Here is a 17,500-nt window from a genome sequence, read left to right on the forward strand (position 1 = left end):
CCGATTCTTTTTGTACTCTTAATTCTATTCTATTCCTGACCATCTACCACACTCCTATCAACTTATCCTGGTTTTTTTTCTCCATTTGCTTCCTATTAAATTTTTAAAACCATAAAAACTTTCTTTCGCCTACCCTTTTATTTCCTCCATTTTTCTTCACCCTTAATATCCCTACTACTACTAAAGCATGATCTGACAACCTCCCAACCTCTACCTTGACAACACAAATTTTCAATATTCCTCATATCTTTCAGTTTGATACCACTGCATAGCCCATAAATGTTTTATCAACTATACTTCCATCAACCACTTGACAACATAAATTTTCAAAATTCCTCATATCTTTCCTTTTGATACAACTACATAGCCCATATTTGTCTTATCAACCATCGTTCCATCCACCACCCATTCCCACATATATTTATGCTTGGCTCTCTTCCTAAACACTACATTTTCTAAATACATCTCCAATATCATCTATTCACTAAGAGCTTTACTTCCTTACTACTACAGCTATTGGCTCATCCACATCACTTCTACATTTCCATTGCTAACACAACTCTCTAAGCATGTACGTACATGTATACGCACATCTACACACACACACACACATACACACACGCACACGCACACACATACATATATATATATATTTATATGTGTGTGTGTGTGTGTGTGTGTGTGTGTGTGTGTGTGTGTGTGTGTGTGTGTGTGTGTGTGTGTGTGTGTGTGTGTGTGTGTGTGTGTGTGTGTGTGTGTGTGTGTGTGTGTGTGTGTGTGTGTGTGTGTGTGTGTGTGTGTGCGTGCGTGTGTGTGTGTCAATTTGACATTTGGAAATAAACTCTTCTGCTGGGATTCGAACCCCCGCCAGAGCGGCTTCCTTCTTACAAGGCGAGGACCGTACTCGTCACTCCACCGCGACCCTTCAAAACAGAACGAATTAGTTCACGGACTAATCATTCTGCCGAGTGCACTCGGGTGGAACGTGGTATGTACTGCCGAGTCCCTATATGATTTATGTTGGGACTTTAGAAGACCCAACATATATGATAGAACCCTCATCAATTAGAGCTATAAAGAGTCTTTACAGAAATAATGTCAGTGCGGTAAGGACCCAGCTAAGAGAGGATAACTGGTTTGACGTAACTGAGGGTGTAAGACAGGGTGGTGTGATATCTCCTTTACTGTTTGTGCTGTTCATGAAGAGGTTGAGACTTGGGGGAGAGGTAACTACATTGGCATATGCAGATGATATTGCGATAATCACAAAGTCTCGTACAAAATTGCAGGATACCCTAAATGCATGGAATGAAGAATTGAAAAAGTCAAGAATTATGATAAATGCAAATAAAACTAAAGTAATGATGGTGGCGAGAGAGAGAGATGATATTGAGATAGTAATAGATGGAATACAATTGAAACAAGTGGAAGACTTTCAGTACTTGGGAGTTCAAATACACGAGAGGTGTTATATGGAGAAAGAAATAACAAGCAGAATCGAAAAATATACAAATAATCTAAGATTAATGTATCCACTACTAAAAGACAGACTCATACCATCAAAAGTTAAAGTCATCATATATAAAACGATACTAAGACCAGTATTAACATATGGCTCAGAGACCTGGACACTAACAATGAGATTAAAGAGCAAGATACAGGCAGCAGAGATGAGAATGTTGCGATTAATAAAGGGAGTAACAAGAAGAGATCGCTTAAGAAATGAGGATATCAGAGATGAACTGGACATCGAATCAATATTAGAATTTGTAGAAAGAAGTAAACTGAGATGGTATGGACACATCATGAGGATGAGTCAAGAAAGGTACCCTGCTAAATATTATCGATGGAATCCAAGAGGGAAGAGGCCGGTAGGAAGACCCAGAAAGAGATGGAGAGATGGAGTGAGGGAAGCAATTGAAGCGAGAGGATCAACAATAGAGAGTGTGGAAGAAGAGGAAATTTACGAGGATCGTACCTGGTGGAGAAGTTTCGTGAGGCATCACAACTGACAGGGCACTGGCCCTACCTGGTGTATGGTAAAGGTAAAGGTAAAGTAATACTAATAATGATGATAATGATTATACAATTTTAAAAAATGCACTCATACTCTACCTTTTCTAAATTCACACTATTCTATTCCTCCCCTATTTGTCTCGACAACTTCTCATATGCATTTCCAACTACACTCAACATACTGATCCTTCTAAACCGACAACATTTGTATGTGTCCCCTTTCCGTTTATATAGAAGAAGTATAAATGCTCTCTACCCGTCATCAGGCACATTCTTCTCCCTTAGCCACACGCCAAATATTTTTTCTAGCCAAAACATTATTACCATTCTTCTAGGACACCCAGAATATTCAGAATTATTCTAGTTCTTCCTTTGGATCTCAGTAAATAGTCAGTTAATGTCTTATCAACCATCCTTCCCTCCACCATCATTTCCTATATAAAATGATGCTTGGCTCTCTTCTTAAACATTGTATTTTCTATCATCAATTCCCTTCTTAAACACCTCTTTAACATCATCTCTCCAATGTAACTCCTACCTTGCACCCAAAACCTCCCAAGCACTCTATATTTTGCCTCATCTTTTAGTTTGAAATTGAGATTACCCGACACTACTACATTTACATCCCTCTCAAAAATCTCTAAACATTTATTTAAGTTGATCCAAAAATCCGGCCATCCCTTTTCACTTTTCTCACTACCATGACCATACATTCTATCCCAGTTTTACCCACGCTCACATTAACCTTTAAGACATTCGCCCTTACTTCATCACATACTTTCCCATCTTATAGTTTTCCCGCAGAGCCAATCCTTCGTTCTTCGTATTTCGACCACTTATCACTCCCGACACTATCTCCACCATTTTCTGAGACTCGCCTTCAGCTTAGATGTACACTCCCATATTTGATGACCCAATAATTAGGGTTCTGGTTGGAGTTCTCCTCCCAAACCCTCACTCCTCCATCCGATGACGCCTACTTTGGCGTCATGGGGAGCGAGTATGTATACGAGGATGGCGATGTCGGTGTCCTGATTATATTTATTTTGTAGTTATAGCTGAGTTACCCCCGAATTCTGTGAACTGGCTTGATTACGTTTTCTGTGCTTATTATTACTCAGTGAAAGAGATTGAGTCATACATTAGTGAGTTTATATTTTTAACGGGAGTATTGTGATGCATCAATCATCGTACCTCAGGCATCCGATGCTCCGCACAAGAGTTTGACTCGTATTGAAGAGGTTAAGCTTTGACTTTTCGTAGTACATACAGAGAGGAAGATTCCTAGTCACATCACTTAGTCATTTTTTACCACACTTGTAGGAACTATGTTAGCAGAATTCTTCCTCCCCCCAACCATTACCACCACAAGGGATCTCCAGAAAGGCGGTCATAGATGTGGTAAAGGACAGTTTCAAGGAATCACTATAAAGGAGGGACAGCTGTAATACAAAAATATTATAATTTTTCTCTAACATAGAAAAACGATACGTGACTTTGGCCCGTGAGTGCATATGTTACCATACAATCAATACTGTGCATTACAATGCGGTCAATACCAGGTAAGTATATTTAACAAATAACAATAAATTTTGATGGAATATTACTCAAACCAAAGAGAGAAAATTAGAATATTGAAATATATATAGAAATGGTGTTAAATCAAAAGTGATATTTTTATAATCCACGACCTATTCAACTATGTGAACGATACTTCTCATAAACGATTTTTGCTAATTCCATGCTAGTTTATATTTTCCAACTGGAGATGTCACAGTCACTTGATATAGCTGTTGTAGTAACAATTGATTGATGAAAATATACTGTTCCAATAAATGGGCATATATCTGCATGTTTTTAAGAGGTAAATCATCAAGTGAAATTGGATTTTTCAACACAAGCCCTGGATTAGAGAATATATGACAAATGCGAGACATGACACTGAAATGAGAGTGAATGAATAAGTGCAGACAAGAAAGTATATTAGCAATCTCTGCGATGAAATAGATGGAGAATATAAAAGATTATGAATGAGAAAAGGCAAGAATTCTGGAAATCTAAATGAAAGCTGATTTGCATAATATATTGTGTGATCATGCGTATACGCCAGCAAATGAGAAAAGAGAGAATATATGAAAAGTTATTCTGGGCTGAGTTTGAAGGTTTGCAAAGTTTGAAAATGGTGGGAGGTACTCGCCATCAGATTATTTAAATGCAAATCTTGGCGGTCGTGCCGACGATGAGTGAGGAGTTCGAAGATTAAATGAGAATAGAAGAGGCACAGGAAAGCCTATATGATAACAGAGTTGTAGTCTGCGGTAAACCTAAGTAAAATGTAGATGTGTGACAAAAATTGCATAAAAGTATTTTTAAGGGTAACAAAATTTTGTTAAGTGGCTTCTTGGTTTTAAAAAATCATCATATTAATTCAGGCCAGTAGATGCTAAAAAAAATAGTGCAGTATAGGTACTGGGTTTATAAAGGACGTGGAAAGGGTAATGAATATACTTTAATTTCATTTTCATTTGTTGTATATATTGGCGTTTATTTCAGAGAAAGTTTATCTAAGGGGTATTTAAATTACTGGGAGGGAAAAAACGATGGAATATTGGAAGTATTGCAAAATGATACAAAAGTGATAGAGATAATTGATCAATATAAGTAAAAAAACGTTTAAGAAATTTTTCACATGTTTCAAAGGGATGAAGACGAAATAAACGGAAGAAATTTTATCGGTTGATGGGGGTTTAAGGGTTAATTGAATGAGTTTTAGGATGTAAGTAAAAATAACTATCTGGCTAAGTTCACAAAGAATAAGTTAGATACAAAAAAAAAACTACATCGATGTCTAGATTGAATAGATGACCTATTTGATAAAAGAAAACAGTGGCTGTATAAGAAATTGGGGAGATTTTACATTGCTTATTTTGGAGAGGGTCTTGTCAAATGTATCTGCAAATGTTACGAATGACAAATATGATGATAAAGTACAACGTTCCAGAATGAAAAAGAGGAAGAGAAAAAAGTAAGGTATTAATGGAAGTATTGAGGATGTAGTTAGAGAAGAGTTTGTCAAATTCTTTAACAAAGTATAAAACTATTGGAATACTAAGATTTTGGAGGATAGGACAAGTTCCTCCATTTAGAGAAAGAAAATGCTACATTTTCATCATAAATTGAGAGTATATGTTGAGAGGTTCGTCGTTTCATTCACACGCTCACGACACAGAGCCAGACTTTCCAGTCTAAACAAATTTCGACAGGAGTGTTCGACTTTCCCTAGCCATCAGTTCTGTGGACGACCTCTTCCTATATTCCGCCAAGAGTTGTCTCAAAGAAGCGTGCCATATACCCATATTGCCGGATTTGACGTTTACGAACAATGTTGGTAACAGACTTTACCTGATTCTCACAGAGAAGTCATTGGTTTCATATAAAATCATCTCAGTGATATCCCATGATTCTGTGAAGGTAACTTTTACTAAAGAGATCGAAACATCTTTCCAACCCAACATTCAATGTCCATGTTCCACACTCGTATAACAAGACAACAACCACAGGCGATTTAAAGATTCAAATCGGATTCTAGGCCTCCTGCATAAATATCGACTTCGACACATACTCTCCTTGAGAGAGTCACTAACACTATGGACAATGCCAATCTTCGAATGACTTCCTGACATGACGTTCACCGACCTAAATCAACCCCATAGTGGAATGTTGTAATGGGCTAGATATTTCTTTAGCTAATCTCCTTAAATGTGTCACATTCCTTTGACTTGAACAGTTGCAGTAGTGATCTTCAATACCGATGTCACCACTGTCCGGTCTTTTAAATCAGGGGAAGTCACTCTATCTAATCTTCCCGAGTTCTGCCGATAAAAAGGGTAGTCAATCGTTTTGAGAGATAAAAATATTTCAGGCACTCACACTCAATGCCTGTGGAAAATACATCCCGGGCCTGACTGAATGAATTTGGGACTCTTTTATATCAACCCAGCAACACGCGCAAAGGGTCTGGTGGTTTTGACGGGGGCAAGTTGCAGGTTCACTCCAACCCAAATCGCCATGTCTGGTTACCATATATGATAATATAAGGATGCCTTCCCCTGCACCCCAAACCTCCGTGGGGGTGATTAACATTTATTTTTAGCCCAATATTATACACACACTCTACTTTGGAACTCGGAGAGGAGGGTAAACCGCTGATTGTGCGGGGTCCAGGCGGCAGCAGTTTTGTTCATGGCAAGTTTGACTCAAAGGTTTAGGTCAAACAAATCAACCTTTTTGTCTCTGAATCATGAGGGGTCTCTCATCCCGACTTGAATTAGAGAACGAGAAGTGTTCTTAACGCCAAAAAGTTACCTCAGTGCAACCACATCAATGGAGTATTGCTCATCCAATAAGACTCGCATCCCCAAGCCCTAAAAGGATGCCACACGTGACAGACACGTGTATGTATAAAAAGTAATCTATAATAAGTGTAAAGATAAGTTCATATACATTCACAATTACATAGACATGAAGATATGTATTGATTTTAGGGTGCCTGTAACAGGACACTAGGCAATGATAAAGTCATTCTGCCTCACCACTGGGGTTTGATCAGGTGTGGCAAGTTTGTGTAGGATCGTCCATATGGTCCTGCATGAGTAACCATTAACCCGGAAAATACTCCATACAACAATGGAAAATGATGCGACACACCAACACATATAAAAATCGCATTAGAGGTGACAGCTAGGGTACTACGAGAAAAAAATGTGATGCAGGTAGCACAGAGAGCACATAATATCCTGTATCATAATCTAACCGGAGTCAAGGATCAAGACCCCATTCAGAAGGTCATTATGACGTACAGTGTTGGTGCTATGATTGGGATATAGACTCAAAAGAAACTTGCTATTAGGGTGGAGGAAAGAAAACTAGCACTTACACATAGAGACCTGATATCAGTCCTATACAACACCGTCATGAAGCGCAAAGACATCATAGCTTAGAATGTAACTAAAACCCTGTACAGAGACTACTACAACAACAGATGACTGTTCTGGAAAGTTTAGGGAACGAAAAAGGACAGCATTAACAGATACATAGACATGAACTTAATTTACATGTGATTGAGTAACACGACGAAATTAATCTAACACCTACTGTAAATGTTAAAACTGGTACAATTAAGTCATTGGTATGACTTTCATTTTATTACTGTCGTAAAGAAAATATTTGACATAATAGGAAAGCGGCAGGCCTCAACCGTACATTTCCTATCCTAAGTAGCACCAAACGGTACTTATATGTCGTTTGTGTTCACTGATACTCTTCATGCACCTCAGGACTCTCCTATGGCTAGAATGAAATCGTCAGATAATAAACTTTGCACATTGAGCCTTGTGCTTATATATTCCCACAATATGGGCCTCCAGTCTCCAGGTTTTGTCGAACATGTATGTATGTATAAATACATATATACATAAACATACATATACATATACATGCATATATATATATATATATATATATATATATACATTATATATATATATATATATACTAGCCAATTATCCGCGCGTTGCTGCGAGTTCGTGAATAATCCCTAACCTAACCATACCATACCTAACTTTAACCCATAACCCTAACCAAAATATTTTTTAATGAAATAAAGCTTTAAACACACCCCCTCCTAGATGTGCGCCCCCTACCCGAAGGTTGGGAAACCCTGGTTTGAAAATACATGTATATACAAACACAAATATCATGTGCACATTCTTTTGCGTGCGTGTGTGGATTGACAATAAATGCCTACAGCTAAAAGGTAAAGAAATGTATCTACTTTATTTATCTTCAGAATATATATGGTTATAGGGGTTTATTTGGAACAACCTAGGAAGAGTTTGTAAATAATAAATTTCCACCGCACTAAAATTAAATGAAAATAAACAATATTTCAACATTTGGTAAAATTATACAGTCATTTTACATTTGAATAATTTTTTCTTACAAAAGCTATCATGGTTTGGGGTAACATTAATTTCACAAATATAAATAATATTCATGAACACATACAATGCTTTGTTTAATTATGTTGATTCTTATGTTACAAAAATAATAGCTTAAGGGGTGACTACAGTAGTGGCGTGTTCCCTCACCATAAACCACATAACTTTAACCCCTAACCCTAACCAAAATATTTTTAAAGTTAGATATAGCTTTAAATACTCTCCCTCTCAGCTGTGCGCCCCCCCCCCACACACCTCCCGAAGTTGGGAAACCCTAGTTTGAAAATACATGCATACACAAACACAAATATCATGTTTACACATTCTTTTGTGTGCGTGTGTATGTGTATGTGTGTGGATTGACAATAAATGTCTACAGCTGAAAGGTGAAGAAATGTATCTAGTTAATTTATCTTCAGAATATATATAGTTATAGGGGCTTATCTGCAAAAACGTAGAAGTTTGTGAATGAGCTATTTCCGCCTGTACAAAATTAAACAAAAATAGGCAATATTTCAACATTTGGTAAAATTATACAATCATTTTCCATAAACATGCTTTCTTCTTACAAAAGCTATCATGACTTGTGGCAACATTTATTTCACAAATGTAAATAATAATTATGGATACATACAATGGTTTGCTTAATCATAATCATTCTTTAAGTCACAAAAAATACTACGCGACTTCAGGGGATACTACATAAACCTCCTAACTTTAACCCTTAACCCTAACCAATTTTTTTTTTCGAAATGAAATATAGTTATCCAAGTACCTGGAGTGATAGGGTATCAGAATATATATGGTTATGGGGGTCTATCTCGAAGACCCTAGGAGGAGTTCGTGTACAAATAAACAAACAAATAAACAGACAGACAGAGGCCACTACTCTATTATAATAGATATATACAATCTACATTCTACCTTTGTTAAGAAGGGTGTAAGTATTATTATCATCTAATAAATCATTCATTTTTCTAAGATAATCATCCTTGTTTAAAATAACAACTGCATTAGATTTATCTATTTTGGTAAAATGTAAATAATTATCTTTTTTAAGACTAATAATTGCCTTCTGAAAACGTTCTGGGAACAGTCTCTTGTGATAAAGCACCATAACCAATGCCCTTACAAATATTGAAATCTTCAACAGATATATCATGGTTCTTTTAATTACAGAAAGCTTTACCAAAAGCTGACAAAATCCGTGGGATTTGAATTGTTGGTAAAACTAAGTCCATATCCTAAAGCTGTTTTCTCATTTGTACAAAGAATTTTGTCAGAGAGATTAACTGCAAACTCACTGTTAGCATATTTGGTTCAATCACTACTATCAATAAGTTCTTGTAACTTGTTTTTTTAATTTCTTGGCAAGATGGTCACAGATGGATCTCATATTGCAAAAGCAATAGTCTAAAAGCACTTCCTTATCAATGGATGGTATGGCTTGCTGAAAAATATGCGACTTGACCCTTTTGATTCTAAAAGCTTCTTTCACTTCTAATTTGGCAATGTCAATACATTTCAACAAGATGATGCGCTCGAAATCATCGAACAGACGATCTGACATCTTCAAAAGCCGTTAGGGAAGAACAGACTTCGGTAATACCTGTTCCTTCAAGCAATTTTGTAGAAACTACAGCCGTAATCGTAGTTTGTGGGTTTTGGCAAGGCCCAAGCATAGTCCATGACAAACGGTGCCAGACCAGGGTTGAGAGAGATGAAGGTATTGAGGAAGCGTGTGGTATCCACAATGCTAATAAGAACACGGGTACGTGTGTTCACTTATACAAAGTAGACCACTTGGAAAAAGAAACTAACAAAGTAGAGCGCTTTCGTATATTACATCTTCAGTGCGAAAATTACATGATTTGATAGAAATACATGGATTATATATACATGAAAAGGGAAGGCGGTAGGTCAGGTCGCAAGGGTCAATGCGTCCACTAATGAGGGAGGGGCGACATTAGGTCACATTTTACCTGTTATTCTTTTGCTTATTTCTTGACAGATAAAACTGTCAAGTTTATATAAGCCCTTGTCTAAGTTGGTATTTTGATCACTGGTGGTATAGATCAAACTAAACTCTATTAAGTTTCTTACTATTATGTTGTTAGTATAATAGATTGCATGGGCATTACTCCAATCAACAGGATAATTATTCAATTTAATATGCTTGAAGATTCCACTGGAATTATTGCCATCCCTAACATTTTTCTTATGTTGTTCAGTTCTAATGTTTAAGAGTTTGGTACTTTGAAAATGTCTTAAATAGCTGAAAAGGTTCTGCATTCCTATCTTTGATTTCCTCGTGGTTTTAGCAGTTATATATATATATATATATATATATATATATATATATACATATACATATATATATATATATATATATATATATATATATATACACATATATATATATGTATATATATATATATATATGTGTGTGTGTGTGTGTGTGTGTGTGTGTGTGTGTGTGTGTGTGTGTGTGTGTGTGTGTGTGTGTGTGTGTGTGTGTGTGTGTGTGTGTGGTTGTATATATGTATGCTTGTATGTATGTATGTATGTATGTATGTATGTATGTATGTATGTATGTATGTATGTATGTATGTATGTATGTATGTATGTATGTATGTATGTATGTATGTATGTATGCTTGTATGTATGTATGCTTGTATGTATGTATGTATGTATGTATGTATGTATGTATGTATGTATGTATGTATGTATGTATGTATGTATGTATGTATGTATGTATGTATGTATGTATGTATGTATGTATATAGGTTTGAGAATATCTGCAAGGTCACATATGTCGAGCAGGTTTTGTATGAAAAAAGAGACAAAGAGCAGCTTGTACACATACACACATTAGCAGGACCCACTGCTAACTGGCATGTCTCCGGTGGTGAACAATGAAATTCCTCATAGATATATGGAGTACTATTATAATGACGTTGAGGAACTTTGGGTTCCATGCAGGTATATGGGGCTTCACCGAATACACAGAATAATGTGGCAACAAACAAATATTTCACAGAAAACCAGATGGCATAAAGGTAAATTTTTTGCTAAAATTCCCTCATAGCAAACGTAACTTGCACAGCCAAAATAAAACAGGGTGCTCCTGTTGGATTGTCGTCTGCTATCAGGCCAACAGCACTGCCTTTTGTGCTTTCAAGTAGTGTGCCACCGAATGCAAATAAGCAATGTCTAAGCAGTCTAAGTATCGGACTTGAAACGGTATGAACAAATAAAGATCATCTACAAAGTGAGAACCTCTAAGAAGGCCCCATGCTAGAAATTTATTGGAAGAATTGGGGAACCTTGAATGGGGCATCGTAGGACTGAGTGAAGTACAAAGGAAGGAAGAAAGAATTATGTTGTTATAATTCACTTGTTCTATTGTAGTGGCAAGGAGAAAGAAATATATGGTGGATTAGGATTCTTGATCAATCGAAAGGTTGTTGGTAACGTAGTGAGGTAATGTTGTCGATAGGTAGCTTGGATTATGATAAGAATGTATAGAAAGAACACTCAAAATTATTCAGATTTATGTATGAACTTCACAACGTTCAGACAATAAAATTCAGTCCTTCTGTGGTGATATAAATTAGGTAATGGATAAAGAAAAAGTAAATATACGGTAGTAATTGTTGACTTTAATGTTAAAACGGGGAAAATATGGTATATGAATCGTGCAATGGAAAGTTTGGAGTAGTTGAAAGAAATGATAGAGGTGAGATTCTGGTCAATTTTGCTAAAAAAAAACTATAACATAAAACAATGAACACTTTTTTACAAAAGCATATATGTAGTAAATGGACATGGAGGAGTCCAAATTGACCAACAAAGAATTAATTAGACTTCATATCAGGAGTTAAGAGCACCGGCGTTAGCAATGTCATGGTAGGTTTCACATATGAATTAAATTTCAGAGCCGAGAGAAATAAACTATTTTTAAAGAAAAAATAACCAATACAAAAGATCAAGATAACAAGAAGACATTATACGGCAACTTCATGTGGAAGGAGGAAATGCCCTCAGAGAAAGAGAAAAAGCAGATAAAAAAAATTCAATAATAATACTACCATAAATTGTAGTCATATATATATATATATATATATAATTTGAATCATTGTAAGGGCGCTTCATAATTTACGCTGGGTGACTTGATACTGCTGATGTTAGGCCACCGACATTTGCATTTACAACTTCAAAGGTCTATATAGAGTTTCAGCATGCATCACCGCCCCCACAATGCATGTCTTCATTTTATTTATTTCCTAGTTAGTGAATCAAACTTCAAGTAAAAAAAAAACTAAGTTATATCCGTCGTCAGTCTTTCCCATATTTGTGTTCCTTAAGTGTACTTTTGTATACCTGATTATCATGGCTCTGTATTTTGTTTTGCTTTATAATATTTTGTTCTAAATCATGACTTGTTGACTCTCTTTGAATACAAAACCCAAGTTACTTGCTCTCAGGTACTTCCTGGTTTTCATTTCTTGTAATTGTATCCTCTCTTGATATGCTACTAAGAGTATATGAGCTAATCGTCACTCGTATAAATGTGTGTATATTACTAGTTTTCCTTCATCTTCGATAATATATATGTTAAAAGACACACAGAGAACACACATACACAGACAGACCAACACACACACACACACACACACACACAGACACCCACCCACACACACACACACACACATACATACACACATATATATATATATATATATATATATATATATGATTTCAAGAAGTCTACAGTGACAATGGCGTTGTTGAGCTTATATTGAAGCTTTAATTTGTCTCGTGCAACAAGTTTCTGTGCTGGTTCCAAATTGCTGAGGTGTCTAAAAGACATTTGGTGCAGTTTTCTCTTTTTTTTTTTTTTTTTTTTTCTCCAATACGTATTTCGACCTTACTCGGTCATCCTCAGGGAGGGAGTTACAATGTTTTGGTGATTACAAGGGTTTATATACAGGCCGTACATTGGCCGAACACTGGGAGAGGTCATTGCCTATAGCCGTGATCCGTAGCGTTGCGTACGTGGAAGTAGCAACTTTCTTTTATATCAAAGAAGGGGAGAGTGCCATCGTTGCGTTGGTGTTCATAGGTGTAATTGAGGGTTGAATGTTTCTTGAACATGTGTGAGGGTTGAATGTTTGTTGAACATCTGTGAGAGTTGAGTTACTGATTCTTCACCAACTTCTATATGAGATCCATCGAAGAGAAAATCTTCAACGACAATCCTGACATGAAGCCCTCCATCTACGTCCGGTATGTCGACGACCTCTTTATTAGCACAAAAGATCCCCAATCAGTAACTCAACTCTCACACATGTTCAAGAAACATTAAACCTTCAATTACACCTATGAACACCAACGCAACGATGGTACTCTCCCCTTCTTAGATATACTAGTAGGCACAGCTGTAGATCGATTCACAACTGAAGTCTACGTCAAAGACACTAACCTCGGTTTCTGTCTTAACGGCAGTAGTGAATGCCCAGAACGCTACAAACAAAGTGTCATCCGATCACTAGTGAACAGAGCCTTCTCCCACAGCACTACATGGAAAACTACGAATAACGAACTACAACGTATAACAACACTACTCGTCAACAACGGTTATCCACAGCACTCCATCGAATCCATCATCAAAAACAAGATGAACTCCTTTATCGCCCAACCAACACCTACAAACACCAATATACCAACACTAGATCTCTACTACAAAGGACATATGAACACCGGCTACAAAGAAGACGAAAGAGCACTTCGAAATATTATCACACGTAACATTCGACCCATCAACCCAGACACTAAGATACGCCTAATCATATACTACAAAACCTCTAGAACACACACCCTGGTAATGAAGAACAACAGCCAGCCCCCCAACCCTCCTCTACAAGAAGTCAACGTCGTGTATAAGTTCGATTGCCCTGTCGGTGATTGTCAGCACCGCACCTCCTCATACATTGGCATGACTTCCATGACCTTCTCCAAAAGACTCACATACCACCTCCAGAATGGCGCCATCAAAACACACATGATAAAAGAACACAAAACCACCATCACCAGACAAACACTAAACGAAAACACTAAAATAATTTACAAAGCTCACGACCCCCTTCGCCTTAAGATGGCCGAAGTAATGAACATTTACATTGAAAAACCTTCCATTAACATACAATTCATGCCCACAACCACACTCCCAAGCAGTAGACGTACATAACACAAACAATTACACCCATTTCCACAATCCACAAGAAAGTTGCTACTTCCACGTACGCAACGCTACGGATCACGGCTATAGGCAATGACCTCTCCCAGTGTTCGGCCAATGTACGGCCTGTATATAAACCCAATGTAATCATCAAAACATTGTAACTCCCTGAGGATGACCGAGTAAGGTCGAAATACGTATTGGGGAAAATAAAAAAGAGAAAACCGCACCAAATGTCTTTTGAACACCTTCTCAGCAATTTGGAACCAGCACAGAAACTTGTTGCACGAGACAAATTAAAGCTTCAATATAAGCTCAACAACGCCATTGTCGCTGTAGACTTCTTGAAATCATGTATACAACATGGCCTCCTACCAAAATATATATATATATATATATGTATACATGAATATATATATTTATATGTACATGAATATATATATATATATATATATATATATATATATATATATGTATGCATGTATATATATATGTATATGTATATATAGGTAGATAGATAGACCAAGAGATAGATAGATATCAATTAGCTCCACCGCAAGGACTCGAACCTCTGCATTATCGGTGGAACCATTTTTCATTTGTCACCATGACACACAACATATGGATATGTATATGTATATATATATATATATATATATATATATCTGTGTGTGTGTGTGTGTATGTCTGCCATCTCCTTTTCCACCCTCACTCTCCTCCTCACCTCTTCGTTTTTCACTCAGCCCAACCTTGTAACCCCTACCATGCTTCTCAGACATTTCATCTCATACACGTTTAAACCTTTCCTATCCGCCTCTCTTAAACTCTATGAATCTGCCCTATACAGTGGTGTCGGCACAGTCACCCCTATACGTAATCTCCTTCCATTTATTCCTAATTGCCTATTTCTCAATAAAAAATTTAATCCTCCAAGACACTTGCTTCTCTCAATCTACAATTTACCTCCACATCTACTCCTCCCTTTCCTGCCACATACGACCCCAAATATCTAAAGCTATTCAATTTCTCCACCCTCTTTTCTTAAAAAACTTATCTCCAACTCTATCATACACCCTTGTACATTTCATCACCTTACTTTTACCCACATTTACATTCAACTTTCTTCTATCGCATACCCTACCAAACTCCGTCATTAACACCATTATACCCCCACTGACCCTGCCACAAGCGCAGTGTTGTCAACAAACAACAACTGGCTGACTTTCCATTTTCTCCATTTTTTTAACCATCTCCAATTCTCTGCCCATTACCCTCGCCTTTACCTCCCTCAACACCTCTTCCATGTACACATTGAACACCCATGGCAACACGACATATCCCTGACGAAGTCCCACCTTTACTTCAAAACACTTGCTCTTACCACGTTTCATTCTGATACAGGCTCTACTACTCTCATATTTTTTTCTTCCCTTAACAGCTTTCCATCGACCCCATAAATCTGCAATACCTCCCACAGTGCATTTTTGCCCACCTTCTCATAAATCTCTTTTAAATCCATGAAGACCCCCCGAAAAATATCTCTACCTTATGGTAAAGCTTTCTCATATATATGTCTTATCACAAAAATCTAATCCATACAACCTCTACCTTTTATAAGCCTACACTATTCCTCACCAGTTACTCCCTCTGTTCCTCTCCTGATATTCTCAATTAAAACCCTCTCATAAGCCTTTCCAACTACACTCAACAAACAGATCCATCTGAAACTAATACATTCACATTTCTTCCCTTTTTCGTTTTAAAGCAGAACTATACACGCACTCCTCCAGTCCTCCGGATCTCTACCCTCCCTTAGACACACATTAAGCAAACTCACTAGCCAGTCCACTATTACTGTACCTCCCTTCTTCAGACACTCTGCATGACATCCATCGAAAACACGTGCCTTTCCTACTCCTATCCTTTTAATAACTACTTGCACCTCATATTTTCTTATTTCCCCTCCATTTTCACCCATCAGTGTCATTTTCTTAGCGCCTCCTAATGCTACCACACTGCCTTCATATCCTCCAACACATTTAGCATCTCTCTAAAATGTTCTATACTTCTCCTTCTTACCGCTTTCTCTTCAGCTATCATCTCTATCTGCACCTTTTACTATTAGCTCGTCCTTGGTGTTTCAGGCGGTAAGGTTGGTGTATTTTACAACTGCGCCTCACACATAATAGTCCATGGGGTTGCAATCATGCGAGTTGGGGGGCCAGTTGTTGGGGCTGCTTAAGTCGTAGAAGTTCTCAGACAGCCACTTCTGGGTTTTCCCGGAGGTGTGACAGGGAACTGATTCCTGCTGCCACACGTATGGTCTACCTACAGCCACCCTCTCCACACAGTACTTGATAACAGTGGACAGCAACTCAATATAGCCATCTGAATTGAGTCTGAGTCACTTCGCTGAAAACACACTGAAAGACCATCACAGATTGAGGGAACTTGGTCTTCATGAAGCACGGGACTTCGTGCCGACTGTAGGCTAGCCATCTGTTGTTCCGTGCGTTGTGCAACTGGTCCTGGCAGAAGTTCTTCTCGTCTGAGAAGAACCAGAGCATCCCCGGCTCAACTGGGTGTTTGACCTTGTTGAGGAGTTTCTTGGCTTTCGTAAGGCGGCTCTTTTGGACCTTGGTGGTGAGTATTTGGCCTTTGCGCCTCTTGTATGAGGAGTAGCGAAGATCTTCGTTCAGAGCTTTCTTCATAGACATCACTCTGACACCCATCTTTCTCGCCAAGGTCAGCATTGACTTGCCTGGAACTTGCTTCACTTTTTTTTTTTTTTTTTTTTACTTTTTTTTATAGCTTCTCGACGAATTTCGTTGTGCGGAGAGTCAGAACGCCTGCTATGATCCTTCCTGCTATAGTAGACGCAACGAGAAGTGGCCGCTAAGGCGGGGTCAGGGAATTTCCCGGTGTTGCCACATCTCCACAGATAACACGGCCCGCACGGCTCGCCCACATACCCGCCCGCTCTCTCTCTCTCTCTCTCTCTCTCTATATATATATATATATATATATATATATATATATATAATGTATTTATACATGGCGAGAACGTGCGTGTGGATGCAATGCTTTCTGAATGCAGTGTGGGGACGTGGCCAGAGAAGGGATGGAGTGGCAACGTCGCTCTCTCCTGCTCATATGCCATGTCCACGACTCGAGGAAACGAAACCTTTGTAAAGAAAACATTGCTTTGATTTTTACCTCAGTGGTAGTGTGTGACAAAAGATTA

At 37.7% G+C, this 17,500-nt stretch overlaps 1 protein-coding gene across 2 annotated transcripts in view; it reads right to left on the reverse strand.

Annotated features, from left to right (window-relative positions):
• LOC143038833 (opioid-binding protein/cell adhesion molecule-like) overlaps positions 1-17,500 on the reverse strand; it is a 363,047-nt gene that overhangs the window by 101,335 nt on the left and 244,212 nt on the right. The gene's annotated exons all lie outside the window — the stretch shown is intronic.

This window comes from Oratosquilla oratoria, chromosome 25, assembly GCF_046742065.1.
Source record: "Oratosquilla oratoria isolate Oo_2021 chromosome 25, ASM4674206v1, whole genome shotgun sequence".
Taxonomy (NCBI): domain Eukaryota; kingdom Metazoa; phylum Arthropoda; class Malacostraca; order Stomatopoda; family Squillidae; genus Oratosquilla; species Oratosquilla oratoria.